Raw genomic sequence first — 25491 nt, 5'->3', positions numbered from 1 at the left:
GCTGTCAAACTGAAATGTTTTCTTCTCAGCTTCTGGCATTAACTAAAAGCATTCTGGGATGTGGTTTTCATACAAACAATCTCTGGCTAGGAGCAGTCCATTGGGAGACAAAAAAGGGGTCTTTGCGGCCATCATGGCTCAAATATCTTACTGCTAAGCGCGTAAATGCTTGACAGCAGGGACTTTAGTTTGAATCTTAGTCCTGACTCATGTGCCGGAATGGTTCCAACAAAGCAACTGTGAGCTTGCTCTATATTCAATAAGCTTCAGGCTGCCTAAAGATATGTCACAGAAAAATCTCATTTTCCTAATTAGGATATTCCAAAGGTGACAAACTCATTTAGGATTTTAAAATGAGAACATAAGAAACCGGATGTTTTGTCATCTATAGTCCAGGACCTGTTGCCATGATTCCAAATATACAGAATTTACTGTAGAATCAATCCCCTGGTCACGCAAGTGTTTCTTTGCTTTGCCTGGCTTTCACAAGGCAGAACAGAGAAATGGAACTTCTGATGAACAGGAAGAGCTAAGGAAGAAGTGGGAAAGGTACTCCTGCTGGTTGCCAGAAGAAGAGTTAGAATCCCTCATCTCCTCCCAGTATGGTGAACTCCCTCTCTGCTCGTTAGCTAGTAGCAGAGGAGTAGGATTTCCAGAGTCCACCATACCTTCTGCCAGGAGGAAAGGAAGACCACCCTTCAAATCAAAAGAGAGGAAGGAATGGTAAAATCTACCACCCTTCCCAGCACCCAGGAGAGAAGAACAATATTCTACTGATTTCTATAGATCACCACTACTACACTCTGCAGGCAAGTTTAAATTTGACATAGTATAAAATGCCTAGAAAAATATTTGGTTTTTAAACTGAATTACAGTGTATTTTGTTCAATATGAACTTCCACCAAGCCTCAATCATGCTTTCTGAACTGGTACTGAAAATGATCTAACTGCTAATGTAGATGGGACAAAGCTATTTTCAACAGCGATATAGAAACTAATTTTCTAGGATAGATAGGGCTTCAGACATATATTGTTAATAATACTGAAAGATCTCTCAGGGCACCAAGCAGGAATAAAAAGACAACATAAAAACTATGTCATTATTCCACACACAAGACACTGACCCTCAGATCATGTGTCTCAGAGCTATTTACATCAGCGACTGCCAAAATGAAAATGGTACTGCCAATTCATATTATGCAGAAAAACACTGCGAGGACTTTAACCTCTCTTCGCTAAACAGAAAGTACAAACAGATTGATAGAGCCAGAAGAGTTCCCAGAAGTCACCTACTACAGGACAGGCCTAACAAAGAAAATAACAGAACGCCACTAGCCGTCACCTTCAGCCCCCAACTAAAACCCCTCCAACGCATTATTAAGGATCTACAACCTACCCTGAAGGATGACCCAACACTCTCACAAATCTTGGGAGACAGGCCAGTCCTTGCCTACAGACAAGCCCCCCAACCTGAAGCAAATACTCACCAAAAACCACATACCACACAACAGAACCACTAACCCAGGAACCTATCCTTGCAACAAAGCCGGTTGCCAACTGTGCCCACATATCTATTCAGGGGACACCATCACAGGGCCTAATAACATCAGCCACACTATCAGAGGCTCGTTCACCTGCACATCCACCAATGTGATATATGCCATCATGTGCCAGCAATGCCCCTCTGCCATGTACATTGGTCAAACTGGACAGTCTCTACGTAAAAGAATAAATGGACACAAATCAGATGTTAAGAATTATAACGTTCATAAACCAGTCAGAGAACACTTCAATCTCTCTGGTCACACGATTACAGACATGAAAGTTGCTATATTACAACAATAAAACTTCAAATCCAGGCTCCAGCGAGAAACTGTTGAATTGGAATTCATTTGCAAATTGGATACAATTAATTTAGGCTTGAATAGAGACTGGGAGTGGCTAAGTCATTATGCAAGGTAGCCTATTTCCCCTTGTTTCCCCCCCCCCCCCCCCGACATCCTGGTTAAACTTGGATTTATGCTGGAAATGGCCCACCTTGATTATCATGCACATTGTAGGGAAAGTGGTCACTTTGGACGAACTATTACCAGCAGGAGAGTGAGTTTGTGTGTGTATGGGGGTGGGGGGTGAGAAAACCTGGATTTGTGCTGGAAATGGCCCACCTTGATTATCATACACATTGTAAGGAGAGTGATCACTTTAGATAAGCTATTACCAGCAGGAGAGTGGAGTGCGAGGAGGTATTGTTTCATGGTCTCTGTGTATATAACGTCTTCGGCAGTTTCCACAGTATGCATCCGATGAAGTGAGCTGTAGCTCACAAAAGCTTATGCTCAAATAAATTGGTTAGTCTCTAAGGTGCCACAAGTACTCCTTTTCTTTTTGCGAATACAGACTAACACGGCTGTTACTCTGAAGAAAGTACAATGCTAGCAGCTCAGTAAATTAGATATTACACTTATTTCATGAGCAGAATTCCCTTTTTTTTTTTTGACTCCACATTAAGAAGTAGGCAATGTGCTTTTTAAATTCCGTTTCTGTAGCTATTTTCTGGGAACCAAGGATTACTTCTTGACCTATAACAATTTAAGGTGGAAAAATTTGTAATTTGATCTGGAGACAGGTCTGTATGTATTCAACAGCAATTTGCCAAGGAATATACCCCTTGGCTGCCGAGATTTGCTCCATGATTAGCTTTCCTTTTATTAAAAATAAAATACTGTTCCTAACCCTCATGATTGTGAAGATTGAATTATGAACTGAGGGTAAACCAATGCATTGTCATCTTCCTGAGTTTTTAGATAGCCTAGAATAATAACTAAGAAGTGTGAACTGCCCTTATTCGTCTCAATGGGTTAAAGGTGACCTGCAAAGCTTGCTTTTTTTGTTTGTTTTTTTAAATCTGGGTTTGTGCCCTTTTCCTACTTTCTGATGCACAAAGACAACCCAAAAAGGATTTTTCCTGCTTGTTGTTTAACCTTAAAAATATCAAGAATTTCAGCTCATCTTCCTTGGATTAGCTAAAGGATGTGCTGAGAGTGTCAGTGGATATATAGCATTAGCTCTATTACCTTAATTGAAAGTCCTTAACAGAGACTTCCTTTCGCTATAATATTAGTCCCTGAAGTGTAAACAAAATCAAAAGTCCTGAAAAGTGTTGACCAGAAGTCCCACTCCCTTTCAACTTTCACGGTCTTGGCTCTTGTAAGGTCATACGGTCACTAGCTCTCCAGTCATAGGAAGGCTTTTCCACACTGCTGATAATACCGGCTCAGCTCTCCTAGTGTTAGTGACGTTGGGAGTCCCACTGCAGATGGGCAGTGAGCTTCTCCATCTTCACTTTATCTTGTCAATCAGGGTGGACTGCTCTTATTCTTCATCTTCAAACATTCTTGTCAAGTGTATCTGCCAAGCTGACACCAATCTTCATGTCCTCCTTCAGCATCTCGAACCACCTTTCTCTAGGTCTTCCTCATGGCCTTTGTCCCATGACTATTAGCTCTTGTACTCTGTGGCCAACACATCTTATGTCTCACCATCTCACATGACATAGCCATCTCAGTCAATAGCCAGTCAGCCTTTCTATGGCAGGGACTACAGTAACTCTTCACTTAACGTTGTAGTTATGTTCCTGAAAAATGCGACTTTAAGCAAAACGATGTTAAGTGAATCCAATTTCCCCATAAGAATTAATGTAAATGGGGGGGTTAGGTTCCAAGGAAATTTTTTTCCACCAGACAAAAGATTATATATATATATATACACACACACACACACACGTTTTAAACAAATAATTTAATACTGGTACACTGTGATGATGATTGTGAAGCTTGGTTGAGGTGGTGAAGTCAGAGGGTGGGATATTTCCCAGGGAATTCCTTACTGCTTTAAATGATGAACTAGCAATTGGCTGAGCCCTCAAGTGTAGCCTCACACTCTAAAAGGCAGCACGAATGGAGGGAGGGAAGACAGCATGGCAGACAGAGAGGCACACTATGTGTATGAGAGAGAGAGCACGCGATGCGCACTGCCCCTTTAAGTATGCTGACTCTACTCTAAGTACACTGCCTTTTTAAGTAGATCAGGAAGCTGAGACAACAGCTACTGTCCATCCTGAGCCCTGTCGTGTGTCCCCCGCTCTATGGAGATGGGGTAAGCGAGGTGCAGGAGCAGGGGGGAGGGGGACACACTGATATTAGACCCTCCCTTCTCTCCCTCCCCAGCAAGCAAGAGGCTCCGGGGAGCAGCTCCAAGGCAGAGGGCAGAAGCAGCTCACAGCAGCAGGGGGAGGAACAGCTGAACTGCCTGGCAACTGACAGCCTGCTGGGCCGCTGCCACACAGGGAACTTAGGGGAACGGGGAGCTGATAGCGGGGCTACCAGTACATGCTGGTTCCAAGCCCCCACCAGCTAGCTCCAACGGGCTGCTCTTCCTTCAAACAGTGGACAAAGCAGGCGGCTGCCAAATGACATTATAAGGGGCACTGCACAACTTTAAACAAGCATGTTCTCTAATTGATCAACAACGTAACAACATTAACCAGGATGACCTTAAGTGAGGAGTTACTGTATCTGCATCCTGGCTAATACAGTTTCATTGAATAGCCTATCAGTTCTCATCTTACCCAGCATCCACCTAAACATTCCCATTTCAGACATGTAAAGAAGCTGTTCTCTCTTCCTCACTGGCCAGCATTCTGACTCATACTTCATGACTGGCATAGTCATGATCTTTGTTCTTTAGTCCAGTGGCTCTCACTACTGTACCCCTTTCAGGAGTCTGATTTGTTTTGTGTACCCCAAGTTTTACCTCACTTAAAAATCATTTGCTTACAAAAATCAGACATAAAAATACAAAAGTGTCACAGCAACACTATTGCTGAAAAATTGCTCTTTTTACCATATAATTATAAAATAAATCAATTGGAATACAAATATTGTACTTACATTTCAGTGTATAGTATATAGAGCAGTATAAACAAGCCATTGTCATTACAACATTTTAGTCTGTACTGAATTCACTAGTGCTTTCTATGTAGCCTCCATTTACACCAAAAGCTCTGCATGCGGCACCTAACATCTGCATCCACACTCCCATTCTCATTATAACTCAACACTTCAGTATCAAAGGCTAAAATTGTATTTTTATTTAAAAGTTTTCTCTTGGTCTCACAATCTTTGTCACTTTACACACTTTAAGTCTATGCCATCTTGTTTTACTAGCTTCTCCTTGTCCCTCTCAGTGAAACACCACATGCATTCTGACTGGTTGTCTGATTTGTAAGCCATTTCTTTTTTCTAATTCAGTCCTCCATAGCTCTAGGTCCCTTTCCAGTTCATATTTATTTTCATACCACAACATATCAGATGGGCCCCATCAGCTACTACCAGCATTTTACCCACACTGTCAGCTAACTCTACTTGATGCAGATCTAATCAAAGTGCCTAAAATGTCAGCAGTCCATTTATTCTACAGTTCCTAACACTACTAGCACTAGTGGAACAAAAACTGATGTTAGACGCAATGGAAAAGCTTTGCAAGACTTAAAGCAAGGAGTAGACAAGGTCTTCCACGCTAAAAAGAGGACTTGAATTTTTAATATTAAAAACAACAAGCAAAAATCCTCACACCATTCAGGCCTTCTGTATGCATCATAAAGAAGCAAAAATAAAGACAGAAGCCCCTTCCCCCCCCCCCCATTGACAGATCATCTTTAAGCCTGAAACTTAAAGATAAGAATATAAATGTCAACATTATTAACTATTTCACTGCTGATGATTTCAGCAGAAACATCCAATTAACATGCTTATCATGGGACGCAATTCAAGATTGGTGGATTGTTTGTGAGCTGAAGTCATAGCCATCAAAACCTCCTGCAAGAGGGTGTTTATCAGTAACAGCAGTCACAAAGCTGAAACCAATAAGGCAGCAAACAGACACAGAGGAAGGGGGAGGATTTGCTTGCACATGTTTAATGGTTTTACTTTAGGTCCCATTCAAAATACCCTTCTAAACATCAACAGGGAAGAAGAAAAAAATTATTTTTTAAAAGTGTCTTTTAATTCTGGAAGCGCTATTTAAATCATGCACTACTGAAGTCATTTAAACAAGATCAGATTTAAATTTATTGCCTTTCAATTTCTTTAGCCATTCCCTAAATCTAAATAAATTTCCTTGCTAACACTAAAGCTATTCCCATTCATAGGAACAGGAGCACCCAATTTACTGTCTTTTGAATCATCCATTATTTTTGGTCTACATTAAGAAAATTCATACTGGCATAACTCCACTGATGACGTTACACCAGTGCAAACTCCTAATGTATATTCACTATGCCAGTACAAGGCAGGGTTTACATAGGTGCAACTTAGGGCTTGTCTATACCAAGATGTTTAACTGAATGGTACAACAATACCCGTTCACTGCAACTGTGTGTGAGAACACACTTACATCTACCATACTGGATAAAGATAATGACTTTTTACACTTTTTTTTAATTTATTTAATTCAGGGGTTTTTTTTTTGTTTTTGTTTTTTTTTACATGTTCCTAATTCTTTACTTTCTCCTCATTTTATAACCAAAAATTGCTAAAGTGGATGGAGGTTTTTGTAGTCTTTTCTCTAACTAGTTTCCTAATTATTAACGGAATATCAGATTTTACACACGTTTTTTAAACTACGAAGTTTCACACTTAAAATACTCATCTATTCTGAACAAGGTAATTCCAGGGCCTCATCAATACCCTTACTGTGAAAACAACAAACTGATAAACAGCGCATATTATATTTGGAACCAGCATCCTATATTCTGAATTTCCATTAGTCAGAAAGCAGAAAATTTTGCTGAGGCTACGATCCTCTTTCAGGATTACCAGTTTGATATCAATGGGACTTGTGGTCTTAAGTTATTTAGGTGCCTAAATATGGGTTTAGGGTTTAAAAAGTTTGACCTGTTTATAATAAGTTCAGTACATTAACAAAGTTATTGTGAATGTCTAAATAACTTTCCTTGTTAACACTAACACAAGTTTGCTTTGAAGAGACACAGACTGTGGCACTGAGAGAAAAGTTTTAAATAAAAACACAATTTTGGCCTTTAAAACTGCAAGCATTGATGCACAGACTTAACTTTAAGCACTTCAGTGGGAGTAGTCCCACTGAAGGAATTATTTGTGTGTGTACAGTTTCATATCTGCTTAAGTGTTTGCAGAATTAAGGCCTTAATTTTCAGTCTTTTTCCTGTAGAAGTTTTGTAAAATTCAAATGCCAGTAACGGCATTTTAAAACCCCCAGTACTTGTAATTTAGGCCAAGATATTCAAAAGCAAATAGTCATTTCAAGGGCTTAAATTCTGGGTGCCTACACTGAGACATTTAAAAGAGGTTTGGATTTTCAGAGGGTACGTGTGTGACGAGGCATACCTACTCTGCACCAGCCCCGAAAGGGTTAACTCTGCTTTGCAGGCTAAGGAAGCTATAACCCTCCCTGCAGGAAATTGCTACAAATGCCAACTAGGGCTCACAGAGTTCCTGACTGGAGACTTCAGGTTGCCTGATGAGTCCAGAGAAAGGATGGCACTGGTTGGAACCCGGCCATTTGAGGACCCCAGAGATCTGGGGAGTTTCAATGAGGGGGAAAGGGTAAGAAGCAGCCCAGGGGACTCGCACTCTTTGCTGGTGAGTGAACTGAGAGACTGGTCAGTGTGCAATTGCAGGAACAAGAGGGGGAGGAATACCAGGTGCTGTACCTAAGCCAGAACCTATTACCCTGAGAAGTCAAGTACTCCACCATCAAAAAGGACGCCTTAGTGGTAAAATGGGTGAGAGACTCTAGGGTATTACCTACTAAGGAGCCCCTTTCGTCTTATTACAGACCATGCACCCCTACATCAACACCATGAAGGATTCGAACGCACGGATTATGAGATGGTATCTCACCATCCAACCCAGAAGTGGGCAAACTATGGTCTGCAGGACTGTCCTGTCCCTGAGCTCCCTGCCAGAGAGGCTAGCCCCTGGCCCCTCCCCACTGTTCCCCCTCCCCTGCAGTCACGCTGCCGCACGGGTAGCACTCTGGCCCTCTGCTCCTGTCGGGCAGCACAGCAGCGTGGCTGGCTCTGGCATGGTAAGGGGGTGGGGAGCAGGGGGGTTGGATAAGGGGCAGGGGGTCCCCAGGGGCAGTCAGGGGACAGGGGGCAGTTGGATGGGGCAGAGGTTTGGGGGGACCAGTCAGGGAACGGGGAGCACGAGGAGTTGGATGGGTGTGGGGTCCCAGGGGGCAGTTAGGGGTGGGGGTGTGGATAGGGGTCATGGCAGTCAGAGGACGGGGAGGTTGGGACCTTCCCCATCCAGGGGAGTGGTTAGGGGCCAGGATCCCGGGAGGGGGTGGTCAGGGGACAAGGAGCGATGGATGGGTCGGGGGTGGATAGGGGGCGGGGGCCAGGCTGTTTGGGGAGGCACAGCCTTCTCTACCTGGCCCTCCATACAGTTGCACAACCCCGATGTGGCCCTTGGTCCAAAATAGTTTGCTCACCCCTGCTCCAACCCTACTAGTTCAGCATATTACACTGCCCGGGTAGGGCCCACACACTAATGCAGACTTTTTCTCCCAGATGAGAGAGGACAACAGGGACAGAGCCCTATACCTACCCCGCACCAGCCCCAAAAGAGTTAACTCTGACCCGCTGGGCATACTCAGCCTGGAGGCAGCATATAAAAGGCATCAGCCCTCCTCAGTCTGGGAAGGAAGGACGCAGGCTGCAAGCTCCCTCCAGGGAGTTGCTACAAACCCTGACTATGGCTCACAGAGTTCCTGACTGGAGACTCCAGGCTGCCAGATGAGCCCAGAGAAAGGATGGCACTGGTGGGAGCCCAGTCATTTGAGGACCCCAGAGACCCAAGGAGTTTCGACGAGGAGTAACGGATAAGCAGCAGCCCAGGGGACTTGAGCTCTTTGCCGGTGAGTGAACCGAGGGACTGGTCAGCGTGCTGCAGGAGGATCCCTGCTGACTCAGGGGTGAGCAGTATTGCCAGGGCCCTGGGCTGGGGTTCGGAGGAGCAGGGAGAGCCCAAGTCCCATTACTAAGGGTGCCACACACCCCTGAGTCCCTGAGGGGAAGGGCCACTCCCTGACTCTAGTCACTAAGTAATACTACCCCATGTTACAGTAAGGGTCCTCGGGGTAGGACCTAATCGGCTGCAGAATTGCCTCCACCCTTCCAGCTAACCCTATGTGACCTGACACGCCGTGACAGGGTGCTAAGCACTTTGTGAAAAATCAAGCCCCTTTAAGGTAGCTAGAATTGGATCCCAAAAACCGAGACACCCAAAACTGCTGGTCACTTTTGAAAACCTTAGCCTTAGTTCATTATGAATTGTAATCTAAAGATGAGAGAGTTTTACAAAGCCTCGACACTGTTTAAGAATCAAGTCTTTCAAACCATTATTTTAGTCGTCTGGATTTAAACTGCTCTACCCTGCCTACATCAGTTTGAAGTGAGCTGTAGCTCACGAAAGCTCATGCTCAAATAAATTGGTTAGTCTCTAAGGTGCCACAAGTACTCCTTTTCTTTTTGCGAAACAGGAGAAAGTTAGACTTGACTTAATTGGTTTAACAAATGATGTAAGAGTGTTCATATGCAAACTGTTTTAACTGAAGTGGTGCAACATCACACCTTTTTAATTAAACTGATGCAATCTTGTGTTTAGCCCGGGCCTCAATCTAGTAACATACCAAATTAAACTGCATTAATATACACCCCACTTTGTGCTGGTGCAGCATTTCCATGTTGGGGGTCTGCACAAACTTAATTACACCAGTGTAAATTTCCTTAAAGTAGAAAGGGTGTTACATACCTTATCTCCCCTCCTATAAATAGTCCTAATTTTTTTTAATCCACCTCATTCATCTCAGTGAGGTATTCACAATTTAGACATTAACAAGGTTAACTATTTCACTAATATTTTAAGCAAAAACATTCAGCTAATATGCTTACCAACAACATAGAATGTAGAGACAGAAGAGACCTCTTATGTCATTTTATTCATGCCTTGGGGCAGTGGTTTTCAAACTGTGGGTCGTGACCCAGTACTGGGTCATGAAACATAAGGCACTGCTCGCGGCAGCTCTGGTCACCACTGTTGACCGGGCTGTAAAAAGTCCCGTCGGTGGTGCTGCCCAGCTAAGGCAGGCTAGTCCCTACCTGTTCCGACACCACGCTGTCCTCCAGAAGTGGCCAGCAACAGGTCCGTCCCCTAGGCAGGGGGAACAGAGGGCTCTGCACACTGCCCCCGCCCCGAGCATCGGCTCCATACTCCCACTAGCCAGTTCCCAGCCAATGGAAGCTGGGGGAGGCGGCGCCGCACAGAGCTGCTTGCGCGCTTCTGCCTAGGAGCCGGACCTGCTGCTGTCTGCTTCCAGGGTGCAGTGTGGTCCACAGTGCCAGGACAGGCGGAAGGCCTGCCTCTGCACCCCAGCTGCGCCGCTGACCAGGAGCCACCAGAGGTAAACCCGTGCCTCAATCCTGTGCCCCAATCCCCTGCCCCAGCCCTGAGCCCCCCCTGAAATCCAGAGCCCCATCCTGCACCACAAACTCCTCATTCCTGGCCCCACCCCAGAGCCTGCACCCCCAGTCCAGAGCCCCAAGCCCCTCATCCCTGGCGTCACCCCAGAGCCTGCACTCCCAGCCCAAAGCTCCTTCCCATACCCCAAATCCCTCATCCCCAGCTCTGTTGGGTCGTGGGCATCATCAATTTTCTTCAAATGGGTCTCCAGAAAAAAAGCTTGAAAACCATTGCCTTAGGGGTACTACCAGATTGTTCCCTACAGTATATTTTCCAAAGCTTTATCTAATTTTTAAAATGTTTCAGACAATGGGACTTCCACCTTTTTCCTGAGAGACTTCTCCAATCCCTAACAAACTTCTCACCATTAGGAAGGTTTTTTTTTTTCTTAATTTCAATCCATTATCCCAGGGATCAGAGGGGTGGAGGTAGAAGAGAGGAATCAGGCAGCCAACAAAGGGGTGGGAAAAGACCAGAGGGGCCCCAGTCAACTGGAGAAGGTGAATGTGAGGAGTCACCAAAGAAGAAAGAAGAGTATTTTCATCTCCATCAACCTCTTCAAACCCTGCTCACAAAAGGAGGCAGCCACAAACAGCCAAAGGCAATAGACTGCTATGTCAGACTAGAGCATATGCCAGGGAAACCAAGAGGAAACAAAAAAAATTAACCCACAATATGGAATATTTTGCAGTCTTGCCAACTTGCTGGATATCATCACAAGTATTGCAATTTGTTGTGTTTTTCTTAAATGACAGCTGCTAGACTCATGCTACAGCCTGAGAATCTTGGCTTTCATTAAAAGAAAAAAGTTTCTCTACAACCACGAGGGCAAGAAAAGGTTTAATATATAAAGCAAGGGCACACTCAATGCTGGAAAACAAGGCGGCAAATAAGAATCAAACTTTTAACATTTGACGTTGGCAATACTCTTTTAGGCTCCAGTATATAGTTAATACATCAGAAGAAAATACGTTTTTTGCCAATATTTTCTAAATGGTGGAAGCTAGAATGTTAAGAAATTAAGCACATTTCTTTTCCACCAAATGTACACATTTTTCCTTCCAAATTAGTCTACTATATTAAGCTAAACTTCTATTTAAGCTTCTTTTAAAAAAAAATTGTGAGTAATCAACTAGCACCACAGGAAATCTTTTTCTGATAATGGATGAGCAAGACTGGATTTGTAGCACAAATTTCTACTCAAGTCTCATTCAGAAAAGTGAATATCACCTAGTGAAATACATAGATTCTTTACTCTTACTTTAAAAAAAAGACACTTCTGAAAATACGATAGCAATGTGCCAAGATAATTTATGGTGCATTCTGCAGAAGGTGGATGAGCTACTTAAGAAATGGCCCAAAACTGAAGTTTGATCCCTGAAGGACAGCACTTGGAGGTTTTTTCCCCCCTAAATTTAATTTTTAAACCCTAGCACCACATCCTTTTCTGAGGATGTAATGTTATACAAACATCTGGTATTGTCAAGCGTAGCTGTAATTCTCACCTATTTAAAAATCACAACCAAAACACGTGGACCTAATATTGAAAGGGGAATGATGAGGAAGATAGCCAAGGAAGAGCTACCTTCTTTAAAGAAACAGACTTCTTCAATGAAGCTAGGATTTGAACCACAAAAATTTTCTTCCTCATCTATATTTGTGACTCTAGTGACAATTCACATCCGCCTTGATACATATTCTCTCACAGGTACTGTCAGATTTAATAATTTTATTAAGATAATGTTCAAACAAAAAGGAAACGGTACAGAGTTCAAGCACAAAAGTTTCTGGTTATCAGGGAATAAGGCACAGATTATCAAGGGGTGCGAAATTCGGTTAGGAGCTGGTAGCATAAGGAATACATAATCTGCAATCTCCCTGATTGGGGGTAAAAGTTTAACTGGTCAAAGTACAGACATTGAGATAAGGGGTATGTTGTCCATATAATGGCTATGTTCAAGTGTGGAGTATAATGAGCGAATACGATGATGGGGATGGATCTACCCTCATTTGGTGGGATTTAATGTTCATTGAGTTTATGGTTCCAGTTCATATGGTCCAATGGAAAAAGCCTCTCAGTCCCTTTCCCATAGTGGATGCACGATGTCGTACCAGCTCACACCTCGTGGTATTGTCGGTGGCTGGTGATGTGTTCAATGTAGATGTCCCTGGACCATCGGATGGTGTCCAAGACCATGAGGCGCCGCATGAGCCGTGCGTAGCATTGACCGATCTCACAGGTCCGCAGCACACGCTCGTTGCAGGGGTCCCAAGTGCCCATCGACGATCAGGGCATCCATCTGCACCTCGTAGCCCTTCGCTCTCAGAGTGTCGGCCAGAGGGGCGTATTTTTCCAGCTTCCAAGCTCGGGCTTCTCAGAAGGCCAGGGTCCTGTTCTCGAAGGGGACCGTGATGTCGACAAGGATGATCTTTTTCTGGGCCTCGTCGGTGACTACCACGTCACGTCGCAACGGGCTGTCAGTACTGGGGATGGCGCAGTTCACGGTGACCTCCCCCAGGCGCGGTGCGATGGTTTTCACTAGGTAGTTCTGGATGGCGTTGTGGCGCAGCTGCCAGGCTCTGGAGTGGGGCTTGCAGCTGCACAGGACGTGGGGCAGGGTCTCGTTGGAGTAGCTGCACTTCCTGCAACGCTTGTCTCGGTTCCCGTGGCGGACGGCTACTTTTGCTCCTATCCTCCTCACAAAAAATTACTCATCTACATTTTTAATTGCCAGTGAGCACATTTGGCACCATGCCTATCCTTTGACCAAACAGCAGACAAGGAAAAGGCATGCACACACAAAACAAAAAAATGCAATGCATAAGGAAATACCACCTTATGCATCTAAATTGATACTTTCTATGTATGTAAGGTAGACATAATATGCATCCAAAAGCAGATAGTCTGCATAATGATTATCAAAACAGACCTGTAATAAACTTAGTTATGTTTTAATCAAGAAAATATTCCTAAAATCATTGAGAATGACTTTCATGGCTAGCTTCCAAGTCCTTGTAATCTGTTTTAAAACACACTTCTCTAGTGGATGAGCCATTACAGTCTATCATGTAAATATACATTAAACAAAACATCATTGTCTATTATGTATCTCTGTACTCTTCTTTGGAGATATGCTTTTAGGTGAATCTTGAAAAGGTACTAAAACATGGATTCTTGACATACATCATAAAAGGTCCTTTGTGCTAATCTGCATTAAGTCTCAGTATGAGGTTTCTATGCTTATGCCAATGTCAGCAGGAGAGGTCTATTTTTTCAGACTTCTTTTTGTTTCCTTTCTTGTATGGTTAATTTTATCACCTCAGATTGTATTTTATCTAAAACCTCATGACATGGTTGTGGTAGTATGATTGTGAAGACTTTTGTTGCATGCTCTCTATTTTGAGGGTTTGTTGTTTGGTTGGGTTTTTTAATTTTTTTTTTAAAATGACGACAATGAGATTTAAGACACAGTCAAGCAGGGATAATTTGACTTTAAGGGATATATGCTAATAGCTAGAATACTGCATCCAAAACTCCAGACTTACACTTTATTATCAAGCTTTGACTGGGTTTTTTTAAAATGTGCGTTTGCAACATCTTCTCTCTCCAGAATGGTGAGCTATCAGAAATGGAAATAATGACCTTATAGACCCACCAGGAGACCTGTGGAAAATGCTATAAGGATCATTCTCCAAGAACTAACAGAAGTCCTGTTCATTTCAAGCTCCATAAGAAACAAGTAGAAAATTAAGCATTTACTATAAATGGAAAAAGGCAAAACTGAAAATTCTTCAGACAAATGGTTTGTCTATACAGGAAGGGTTGTGAATTTAAGTTGCTACAGTTATATGTATAACTCCCCATGTGGACACACTTATTTTGGGATAACAGTGCCTTTTTCCAGTTAACATGTCATTTTGGAAGTGGATTAAACTAAACTGAAAAAAAGACAATTTTATTCTGGAATAAGCATGTCCACCCAGGAGAGTTACACTCAAATAACTACAGTAGTTTAACTGTATCAGGTTTGTTTTGTTTGGTTTTTTTGCAGTTATACTATCGGGTAGACAAGCCCTCAAAGGTTATAAATGAAGACAGATTTAAAACTATTTAAAAAGAGTAGGTGTCAATGTCATGAAGCTACTATTTCATGTGACACATATTATTGCTAAGGTTATGTTTTAGTCACCGTTACAGTATTTTTAGTAAAAGTCATGGACAGGTCACAGGGAGTAAACAAAAATTCACAGCCTGTGACCTGTCCATGACTTTTACTATATACCCCGACTAAAACATTGGGGAGGGAGACTGGGGGGGGGTCAGCCCTAGAAGCACCGTGGGTGCTGAGGGGAGACACCCAGGGGAGAACGGCAGGTGCTGGGGGGGGGGCGGGGGGAGGTTGGCAGGGCTGGTGCAGGTTCCCTACCTGGTTCCTGGGAAGCGGTGAACTCCAGCTCCTAACTCCACATGCTGCCTCCACTCTGCCCCAAGCCCCAGTTCTGCAGCTCCCATTGGCCGAGAATAGCGGCCAATGGGAGCTGCAGGGGTGGTACCTGCAGGCAGAGGCAGCACATGGAGCTGAGGGAGGGGACTTCCCATTGTCATTCTGGGGAGCCCCACCAGGTAAGCACTGCCCAGCACCCCAATCCTCCCACATCCAAACTCCTTCTGCTAGGTTTCAGGGGGGCCCCAACACTGCCCCAGGAGCATCCGGTGCGACTGGCCCTAGGGTGACCAGATGTCCTGATTTTATAGGGTCAGTCCTGATATTCAGTCCTTTTTCTTATATAGGCACCTATTATCTCCCATCCCATCCCGATTTTTCACACTTGCTATCTGGTCACCCTAACTGGCCCAGGGGCTGCCCGACCTCCTCAGGCGGCTCCCGGGCCAGCCGCATGGGCCGCTGCAGAAGTCCCAGAAAGTCAGGGAATCCATGACAAAAACAGAGCCTGAATTCTGGCTACCTTATTAGAAATAATTTTACAGGGCATTCTTGAATTTAAGCAACTTAATTCACTTGTGTTGGCAACCTTTAGTCTGCGAGAGACTGGGAATTGCAGCCCATGACATAGATGATTTGCAATGTCTCATGCAACTGAATAGTCCAATCCAAGATTTGCATGATCTTTGGCAGTTATTGCAAATGTATGTATCTTGGTTGGGAGCTGCTTGCTTTCTACAAACAGGCTCTTTTCTCTTCAAGCTATAGGAGCCAGCTTCTGTCATGGACTTTGATACCCTGATGGAGACAATGGTGCCACTAAATTCACTTGGGAGTGAAGAAAGAGAGGGCTAATTTCAGCACTTAATCAGACGCCGAAGCTACACTATTTTCCCTAAAGGATCATAAAGACTGTGCAAGACTCTGCTATAGCTAATAAATGTTTTTACCTACTATGTTAACTTTAGCATATCTTTATTAAGGCATTTTTTTGTGAACATGAACCCAGCCATTTGAAATAACGTTTTCACTGAACAGCTAAAGGAGGTAAATTCATGTTTTCTTTCTATTGCAAACAATAGAGTTGAGTATCATTATGAAGGCTTCCAAATCACAGAAATGTCAAATTACTGAGTACTGAAGCAGATTCTACAGAAGGCTGCACGGAGAAATGAAAAGTGCTCTAAGAAGGTATGCCAAGATTCTCCAGAAGAAGCAAGCAGACTGTTTGCAAAAGTTTAAGGGTCAATTCCAAGATAGAAATGAAATAAAAAGGTTTTCAAAAACACACAGTGAACAATCTTGTGGAAGAACTTTTCGCAACTACACCTATCAGTTGGTGACACCTTCTAGCAAAGGAACGAAAACAAATTTAACTTGTTGGATCAGCATTGGGATGCAGATAGTTCTCAGCTTGCCAACCTCACTGTTTCCTTGTATTCCCCTGCCTGTCCATATCCAGCTGTCGTCTCTCATCTTATACTTCAACTGTAAACTCCTTGGGGCAAAACAGTCTTTTAATTCTGTGTTTGTACAGTATGTAGCACAGTGGGATACAGGTCCATGACGAGGGTTCCTAGGCACTATGGTAATACAAATAATAGTTTTTAAAAAAATCACATGCCTAACCAAATTAGTTATACTAGTCCAACAATCTGTGCCTAGACCAGGCAATAGTGTTTTGCTTAGAATAAAAGCTTTATAGTAACTAGTCCACACACAGGTGCATTAGGAAAGCATGTTCTCATTGTATAAAACTCAGGCCCTGTCTACACACAAACTTGCACAGTTTAAAGGCATGTCTTTAAACCAATTCAGTTAAACTGGTACAAATCCCTACCCAGATGCTCTTATTTTATTATTCAAGCTAAATAAGTATAAGCCGCTCTTAAAACAAGACCATCCACACAGGGTTTTCTGCCAGTTTAACTTAAAGGGTTTAAAGACATGCTTTTAATTACTTGCTCTCATAAAGGTTTAAATCTACACTGAATTCCAAAGGAAGATAACACAGAACTGCAGGACATAGCATATGATCTTAGAAGGGTGACTTAACATGCGCTCTGTTCCGGCTGTCTTGAAGTAGAAATAAGTTATGTAAGGCAAGAACAGAAAAATAGTCATTCAGCAAGGGTTTCCTTATGTGTGACTATTAAGACAGAAGGCAGAACCTGGAATTTGTCAGCGAGACGGAGGCGGCAGCTCTCTATGGCTACAAGAATGATCTTTTTTTGTAGAGGGCTGCTGGATCCACCAGCATCAGGGTACTGATTTCTCATTATCAGGACTTCCGTAGTAGATCAGTCTTCACCCTCCAAGCAGCTCAGGACTCTACTAGAAACCTTATCAGTTTGTTTTCCATTACAGTGCTTTTTAATAATGCTGACTGTGAGAAATTGAGATGGAATTTTAAAAAGTAAAAACTTAAATAAAAGAATTAGTAAGTGAATCTTACCTTCCTTCCTAACTAATTGAGTTTCCCTTTCAAGCAACATGCTATTATTGCATCACCTCTCTCCTAATAATCTGTCAAGCTGCCTAAAAAATAAACTATCACCCCTTTATTTTTCAGTTTGACTTCTTATCCTCTGATCCACTAATTAGCTTTTTTGGCCTTTGATCCTCTGCCTTCTCTGCATGTATTTTGACCTTCTTGCTATCTACCACTTTATACTTTACACTTGCATTTTGACCACTCTCTCTCTCATGGCATTCATCTTCCATTATATTTTATAGTGCCTCCCATTTCTCTTATCTAATCTGATTCTATATTTTTCCACAGCACAAAAAAGCCTCACTGGTTAAGAGGTGGGGGTTGTTTTTTTTTTTTCTCTTTTCCAGTTTCTAGCTATAGTCATTTAGATATGTAAAGTTTATTTGTTTTAATGGTGAAAAACTAAGAACAAAAAAGTTTTTTCCACATCTTGCATAAATAATCCACCACATTTTCACTCATCTATACAAAATAATTTAAATGTATTTGCTGGTTTATCTGATTTCTGAACTACAGCCTGCCAAACTAGTAAAGGTCATCTCCATAGTTCAATATACTGTAAAGAAAAAGTTCATCCAAAATGAGATTACAACCCCTACACTCATGAAAACATAAAAGCTTCAGAATCTTCTCCCACAATGTCCATGCCATAGGACAAAGATAGCAGTATGTTACTGAGAAAGGGGTGATGTGAAGACTGATTAATGTTTGTATATTGCTTCAAAAACACAAAGCATTGTCTAAATGATATATATTCTTATTATATGTCCATTGCCTCACAAATGGAATGAAATACCAAATGCTAGCAAGCAAGTATATCTGCTGCTCTGTGGATCTCACAGCTAAGAATGTTTTCACTACTTGTCTGGAGGGTAAAGAACAGACCTTTCTAAAAGTTATCTACTTTATTATTTTTGGTATCAGGAGAGCACCTTTTATTCCACATTGATATGGAAGGGAGGGGAGAAATCAGAGGATTTCTGACTTCTACTCAACCAGTCAAGGCTTAAACAGAAATATCTATTGGCAGCTTTATCTGAAGGTAATAGCTGCCTAGAGTACTAAAAGCATCCCTATTTCTATTAGCTTGGCTGTAATGAAAAGATTTAGTGTCAAATCCTGCAAAAAGCTGTATTCATTTTGTTAACTGCCACACACAGCCCAGGAGTTGAACTGTAGAATGATTTTTTTATTTGTGGAGAGAAAAAGAACAAAAGAAGAAGAAAAGCACTACAGGTTAGGTTGGCTAAGTTTATCAGCAATACAGCCAGAAGTCCTAACACAGGGGTGGGCAAACTACGGCCTGCAGGCCAGATCCGGCCCCTCAGGGCATTGGATTCGGCCAACGGGATTGCTGCCTCTGTGGCGCCGCGGGCCCTGCGCCGTTCCCGGAAGCAGCTGGCACCACATTCCTGCAGCCCCTGGGGGAGCGGGTGCAGAGGGCTCCACGTGCTGTCCTTGCCTGTGGGTATCTCCCCCAAAGCTCCCATTGGCCACCCCGGCGTGTGCTGCTGCCACCCCGGAGCCACTCCAGGTAAGCGGCACTGGACCAGAGCCTGCACCCCGATCCCAGATCCCAACTCCCTGCCCTGAGCTCCCTTGTACATCCTGCACCCCAACCCCCTGCACTGAGCCCCCTGCTGCATGCCCACACCCTTCCTGAACCCCAACCCCCTTCCCTGAACCCCCTCATAGACCCTGCACCTCTCCTCTGCCCCAACTCCTTGCCCTGAGCCCCTTCCTGCACACCACACCCCCTCCACACTCCCTCCCGTACCCCTACATTCATGGCCCCGCATGCAATTTCCTCACCCAGATGTGGCCCTCGGTCCAGAAAGTTTGCCCACCCATGTCCTAACAGACATTGTTCTTTCCAGAAGATGATCTTTAGCCGCAGGCTCTATTACGCATCACATTGTCCTTTAGTGGGACAATCACTGGAAGTAAGTTTTATTAATATAGCCCATAATCCATGTGTTTTTGATCAGAAGCCTTATTACAACTAGAGAATGCTTATTTTCTTGGTATTCCTGTCCCATGAGAATATACTCATGAGACAGGAATCTATGCTAATATTTCTGAAAACAAATACTATAATCATTAAAAAAGAATGTCAATGGACCATTTAGGCATAAAAAGTGACCTTCACATTTGTCATAAGGTGGAGAACGTTTTCTAAAATCTAGGTTTCAGAGTAGCAGCCGTGTCAGTCTGTATTCGCAAAAAGAAAAGGAGTACTTGTGGCACCTTAGAGACTAACCAATTTATTTGAGCATAAGCTTTCGTGAGCTACAGCTCACTTCATCGGATGCATCCAATGAAGTGAGCTGTAGCTCATGAAAGCTAATGCTCAAATAAATTGGTTAGTCGCTAAGGTGCCACAAGTACTCCTTTTCTTTTTTCCAAAATCTAGATGTTTTAAAAAATAGTCAGTGTTAAGACAAAATGACATTTGGTGGTGTCAGATAGACATATTGATTCAGAACTCAGAAATAAAAAAGTAGAGAAAATGCTAAACAGTAAAGTTAAGATATCAGATAAAAATAGCTGTAACTTTTTTAAAGTATACCAGAAGTACGAAGCCTGCAAAAGTCTTGACTGACCTGTTGATCTATAAGAGAGTATAGCAAGCAACTGAGGATAAAAGACACTGCAGAGAAGTTAAATTATTTCTTTGCATCACACTTCACACCAGAAGAAATCTGGTCAACAGATACACTTACCAGGTAATAAACAGTAGGTACAATCAGAATGATGTAAGTGGTGATGAAACAAACAATTTAAACAGCAACGAGTCAAAATGCTCAGAAGGTGTGCAGCCAAGAGTTCTACAGGAACTGTAGAATGAAGTAGCTGAACTGTTAACAAAACAGACTCAGGGCTTCATTCTATGAAAACTTCAGTGCACACCAGCAGGGCCTACACAAAGCAATTAACACGCAACACATGCACATTACCCCACTTTGTAAACAAACCCTCACCATTTAAAATACGCTCCACAACCTCATTAAAATACCATAACCAGAATTTTTTTTGTTATAAAGACATTGAAGATGACCTCTGTGAAAGGATTATTTTATGAGCTGGGTTTGACACAACTTAATTATAAACCCAACTCTTTTACAAATGTGAACAGCAACTCTAATTTCACTAGAACAAGAATATTTAAACAGGTTCCCTTTTTTAAAACATCGGAATTAATTTTATTGCAGTTTTCTATTGTGTGTCATCCTTTTTTGGCTTACCCTTATTTTGTGCTTCTATCTTTGGCACAACAAAGTATTCCCAATCCTCCTGCGAGAGGCAGTTTTGCCGCCCTAAGGCTCCATCGGCCTCAAAGTCCGCCCCCGCTCTCCATGAGTTTTGTGTAATTTATTTTATACTGCCACAAATTTAAAATTTTCAAATACACTGCAAATTTTTATGCTGACAACAGTATAGGAATTATTGGGAGAAGACTGGAGGTTTTGACAGCTGGATAGGGAACAACTGAGGTTTTTGTTCAAGTTTGTTTTAGTTTCTGTTATCCATAAGGTAACTGATGATTCTGATACTAGCAAAGTGACCTCAAATTCTTTCAACACCTTTTGGAAAGCGGAATGGAGTTGATTCCTAGTTCAACACCTCAGAAACCCTTAACAGCAGCTAGTTTGGCCCACTATAGCCCAAATATCTGCCACTATGCAAAAGTGACAAACTTTTTAGCTTGATGTTTTTGCTAGAGTGATCACCAGTGAAACAGACAACATTGACATTTAAATGGTTTATATTCCACAAAGGTGAATGCAAGTTCACACTTCACTGTTGTTTCAGGCTGTCTGAAGACTCAACTATTACTTTGGCTCACATTTTGAAGGTTTAATTTTTAAAATGAACGCTTAGATTTTTCTGCCATAATATGCAGCAATATAAAAATATCTGCAGTAGCAAGGAACTATGTGTCGCTGAGGATCCTGATTATTCTGTAGATAACGTGTCCCAATTTTTCCTGTGCACACCTAATAGACAGAGTCTGAAAAGATTCCCAGTTCTGGACCTCCCATCAATATCTCCATGTGGATACTAGAAATCGAGGCTATGCCTTCACTGACAAACAAGGTATGTTTTTACAATCTAACTCCCATTAGCTATTTTGCTGTAAAATCCTAGTAATGAGAATGCTATGTAGTTTTTACTGGGATTAGGTAGGCAAGGTCAAACCCAGATTTTGGGGGACAGGGAGGGAGGCGCGGGGGAAGGGGGGGCTAGGGTATAATGTTGAACTCACTTAGCTATATAGCTTGCACCTTACCTCCACTAGGACTTTACAGCAAGATCATGAGCCTTGGCAGAATTCAATTTTTTTTTAAATAATTTCTGTTTTTATTTTTATCAATTTAAAGTTTCACACATGTGGGACAGTATATGGGGGTCAGACAATAATAATTTAATTACAGTAGATGCCAAGATTAAAAAAAAAATCAAAGCTTTATAAACTGTTAAAATACAAATTGTCAACATCACCTCAAAATACACAAAGTAAATATCCTTAAATTGAACTCCAGTAAATCCTCAAGCAGACTTTCTTCTTTGCCTATCTGTAAATTTCAATTATCAATTAAAGTATTTTTTACCGGTCTGCATGTGTATGAGGAAGTTGGTATTTCCTGAAAGTTATCTCTAGGCTTGGAGGGATTAGATTTTTAAACATGCATTAGCTACACCTTGCTGTTAAAAAAAAAAAGACAGCAGCTGACCTTTCAGCAGTGAAGAGACCTCCCACACTGTTACTGCAAGCCTGTAAGCCTATGTCATCCCTACGTAATTAACTCCTCTCCAGTTAGCCTAGCTCCAATGACAGAATCACACTGAAGTAACATGCCAGACGCACACAGAATGATTACCTTACTTCACAGAATGTGTTTTACCGGTTGATGAGTTGCACTAACTAGAGCTGTGGCCAATACCCCTGGATGGGCCAGCCAACTCCAGATGTTATAATTCAATTAAACTGTTATGGGCTAAACAGATTAGTCTTATTTTGAGGTACATGAATACACCCATCTGCTCTTGTGCATTAGTCTACAACTGTAATGTCATGCAGATTTTCAAAATGAAGTGACTATACAAGCCACCAAAGCCTATTACCATTTTTTGAAGCATCTTTCAAGAAAATCTAGAGTCTTGTTAAATGCAAAGGCAAGATACTCATGATTCTTAGCTAGTCATACAGGAGTTTTTCTTAAATATAAACAGATGACTAGAAGAACTTGAAGCTAACAATGCTCTGCAAGCAATATGTGTTTCTACAGACTGCTCAAAATAATCTGCAAGTTAAAACCAAAAGTTTAAAAAAACAAGATATACTCTGACATTAAAAAAGCCTGTTTATAGAAGTTAAACTGGGACAGTAAATCCAAAGAATCATACTAAGCATGTCTGACTATGAATGCAAATATATAGCCTCAGCATAACCACTTATCTCTAGGTTCGGTTAAAAAAAAAACCGCTCACAAACATAGATGACCTCAGTTATGTCCTATTCCTATTTAGTCATATATAATATATATTATTAACATATGGAGCATCACAAAGCAGGCACAGGAGAGTCTGCTGGGCACCATCCTGCAGTCAATGTTAAGCAGCACTAGCAATTTGTCTTCTCGCATTTTCCTATGAAACGAACAGCTCTAAGAACTGGTTCTAGCTTGGGACACATCTCTTGAGTTCGGTCTCTCCTCCCGCCTACACACCCATTTACACTAGCAGAACGTTAAACAAACCCAATGGGGTTTGCAGTGCTATGAAAATAACCTCAGGAGTTTATCCACACTCCGGGGGCAGACTAATTGCAACCACTAAAGGTTGGTTAGCGGCTTACTCGGGGGCGGCAGGGAACCAGGACAAATCGCTTGCGCTCAGAGAGGCTCCTAGTCTCTCCCCGGGCCACATCCCACTCTAGCCTCCCGCAGGCGGTGCGGCTCGGCTCTCGTCCCCGCTGCTGGGCGGAGCTGGCGGCCGGGGCTGTGCCGGGGGGCAGGTGGGATGCCCCGCGGGCCCTCGCACGTCGCGCCGAGGAAGCGGCGGTGAGGCTCGTGCCGCGGGCAGAGCGCGGCGCTGCAGGCCCCATCCGGCCGCGGGCAGACAGGGCCCCAACCGCCCGTCAGCAGCGCGGCCCCCGCCCTGAGGGAAGGAAACTGCGGGCTCCGGGCCCGTTTCGTCGCCTCCTCCTGGCGGAACCCAGGGCTGCCCCTTTCTCCGCACGGGGCGGGGCTCAGCCACCAGTTTAAACTCCCGGCCTAGACCCTCCTCCCCCCACCCCGGCCGCGCACGCTGCGGGCCCCGCCTCAGCCCCCAGTCGAGCCGCCCGGGCAGAGGCCAGCGAGCGGCCACCCCCGGCTTCGAGTCGGGAGCGGCCCCGGGAGACCCCTGGCGGGGCCGGGGATCGCACAGGGCGGGGCCGGTCTCCAGCCAGACCCCCGCTGCCCCTGGGTGCTGGGGAGGGGCCTGCCCGCGGGAAGAGCGGCAGCGCGGGGCCCCAAGGAGGTGCATGGCAGGGGCTAGCGGAGACCCCGCCGTGCTGTGTGTGCCCGTGGGGGGGGGGGGGGGCCTGTCCCGCACTCACCGCCGAGGAGCCGCCGCCGCTGTGGCGCGCGTAGCCCCCTTCTTCTTAGCGCTGGGGGCAGCTCCTCCCGCCCGCTCGCTTCACCCGCCGGGGAAGCGCGAACCCCAGAAACTGAAAACAAAATAAAATTAAAAACTTTCCTCGCCGCCGTCTCCCTCCCCCAGGAGCACGAACCCAAACACACCAAGACACACCTCCGTGCCGCCCCCCACGCCGCTCACTGGACAGTGTTGCGACGACCTCCCCGCCTATTGGCTTCATTCCCTGCCCATCATACACCTCCTCGCCCCTTTTCACGTCTCCGTATTGTTAATTGGGTATTGCCTCGATGATCTCTCCGCCCATTAGCCACAACTCTTGCCTATCATAGCAATACCCACCTTTCCGCATCTCCAATTGGGTAGCGTCATCACTACCTCCCCACCTATTGGCTACATTCAGTGACAGTCAAATGTTGATACATGCCCCTCCACATAATTCATTGGCTGGAGACTCGCTTCCCTTCTCCTCATTGGCTACAAGCCTAGCCCGTTGGATGAGTTCACGCCCATTTCTCCTGCCCTTCCACAGCCTTCATTGGGCTGTATTTTTAGTCTCTCCCACCCATTGGGTAAATGCTGGGCTCGTCACAAACAGAGTGCCCCCCACCGAGTTGCGGGTCTCAGGCTCCCCTGTCGTTGGTGCTTAACCGCGCTCCCCCAGCCCTGCGCATGTCAGGTGGTTAGAAGAGCTACGTCAATCAATTGTAGACATGCCCACCGGCTTCAGTGTGGGCCCAGTAAGAGGGAAAGATTATGACGTGTGCTCAGGTTATTAATAGGTCCACAGCTTTAAACATTCAGAGACGCGAAGCGACCCACTGCCCCCTCCCTTCGACTGGCTCATAACAGAGACACAGCACCCCACCCCGCGTAGCTTGCGACGCTGTTTATCCCCCGCTTGCACCGCCCTCTGCAGGCTTCAGACGGATTGAAGCGCTATTTGGCACGGGAGGTGTCACTCTTAGTGCAGCTCGCAAGCCATTGGTGGAAGTAACTAAGGGTGCCCCGCCCATCCACTTTTCAGCGGTTGGGCAACAACAAGCAATGCGATTGGTCCCATCAACCATCGCTCCTGATGATTTAACAGCGTGGTTACCATCTAACTGCGCCTCTGATTGGACAACAGTCATGCACCACTGAGAGCTAAACCCTCACACCCCATGCTTAGCCAAGGGGTCAATGTGATCAGGTGGCCTGTGACGTGCGCAGGCGCAGGGCTACGGCCGGTGGTTGCGCGTGGCGTTGTCCGGCTTGGAGCTTGAGTCCCCGCAGAGCCGGACAGCCTCGCCGGGGACCCCAGTCCCAGCCCTGTCGGCAGCCTCGGCGCGCCCGCGCGTGACCT

At 44.1% G+C, this 25491-nt stretch overlaps 1 protein-coding gene across 6 annotated transcripts in view; it reads right to left on the bottom strand.

Moving 5' to 3' along the window:
* Positions 1-24183, bottom strand: part of TNRC6B (trinucleotide repeat containing adaptor 6B) — a 217522-nt gene extending 193339 nt beyond the window's left edge. For 4 of the 6 annotated variants that reach the window (XM_077830285.1, XM_077830343.1, XM_077830350.1 and 1 more), the window contains exon 1: positions 24109-24164. The gene's annotated coding sequence lies outside the window, so the exon portion shown is untranslated. Of the gene's footprint in view, positions 1-24108 lie in introns of all 6 variants that reach the window. The other 2 variants (XM_077830293.1, XM_077830327.1) reach the window with 1 other exon arrangement.
* Positions 24184-25491: the final 1308 nt, after the last annotated feature.

The sequence above is a fragment of the Eretmochelys imbricata genome, chromosome 1 (genome assembly GCF_965152235.1).
Source record: "Eretmochelys imbricata isolate rEreImb1 chromosome 1, rEreImb1.hap1, whole genome shotgun sequence".
Lineage (NCBI taxonomy): Eukaryota > Metazoa > Chordata > Testudines > Cheloniidae > Eretmochelys > Eretmochelys imbricata.
Note: the sequence above shows the minus strand (reverse complement) of the source record. Positions and strands in the feature narration are given on the sequence as shown.